The sequence below is a fragment of the Lupinus angustifolius genome, unplaced genomic scaffold, assembly GCF_001865875.1.
Source record: "Lupinus angustifolius cultivar Tanjil unplaced genomic scaffold, LupAngTanjil_v1.0 Scaffold_561, whole genome shotgun sequence".
Lineage (NCBI taxonomy): Eukaryota > Viridiplantae > Streptophyta > Magnoliopsida > Fabales > Fabaceae > Lupinus > Lupinus angustifolius.
This window is the reverse complement of record NW_017727900.1, coordinates 592-1,629: the sequence shown is the minus strand read 5'-3', so window position 1 is coordinate 1,629 and position 1,038 is coordinate 592.

Genomic DNA, 1,038 nt, shown 5'->3' with positions numbered 1-1,038 from the left:
GTTTGCCAGAATATTTTGAGAACCCCCATTCCTGCTACTCATCTGCCTGATAAGCTGGCCTGGATGCACACCAATGATGGAATTCTTAGCTCAAAAGAGGCTTATAATTTCACAAAATCCCCTCAGCAGGTTGACATCATGTGTAGTGATCTTTGGTCCAGCTCTATTCCTCCTTCCAGGTCCTTTGTTGCTTGGAGGCTTCATCAAAACAGAATGCCAACTGATGAAAATTTGAAGCTAAGGGGTATGTCTATGCCTTCTATGTGCACCCTGTGCAGTTCTAGTGAGGAGTCCTCTCACCATCTCTTCTTCAACTGTGAGTTTGCTAAGCTGATCTGGAATTGGCTAAGCAATCAAGTTGGCTATAGCATTGATCATACTTTCCTAAAGAGCATCCTGTCAATTTCTCCCCATTGGAGTCCTCAGCTGAAGCAAGTGTTACTTGCTGCCTTTGTCAACTCTTTTGTGGTTATCTGGTTTTGCAGAAATAAGGCGAGGTTTGATAGCACTTTCATCAGCTTTGCCAAAGCAACTCACATGATAAAGTTAAACACCTCTCTCACAGGCAGCTCTTCCAACTGTTATGCCAAGAACTCCGTATTGGAATTCTCTATCCTTAGAGCTTTCCAAGTCAGTGGCAGGTATAGTAAGGCTCCTGCAATAACTAAGGTAACTTGGATTATGCCTTTACTTGGTTGTGTGAAAATCAATACTGATGGGGCAGCTAAGGGAGCGCCTGGGCATGCAGGGGGTGGTGCTATTTTCAGAGATGGTAAGGGAAGGTGCTTGGGTTGTTTTGCTTCTTATTTCAGCATTCAAGACTCTATCTTTGCTGAAGTGCTTGCTGCTATTATGGCTATTCAATTAGCTCATTCTAAATGTTGGTTATTTGTTTGGTTAGAGTGTGATTCAACTGCGGTGGTGGACATTTTCAAGGGTAATAAACCGGTGCCTTGGAAGTTAAGTAACCTAATGAACAAGTGCAAAATGCTAATGATGGATATGCAAGTTCAAGTATCTCACATCTTTAGGGAAGGG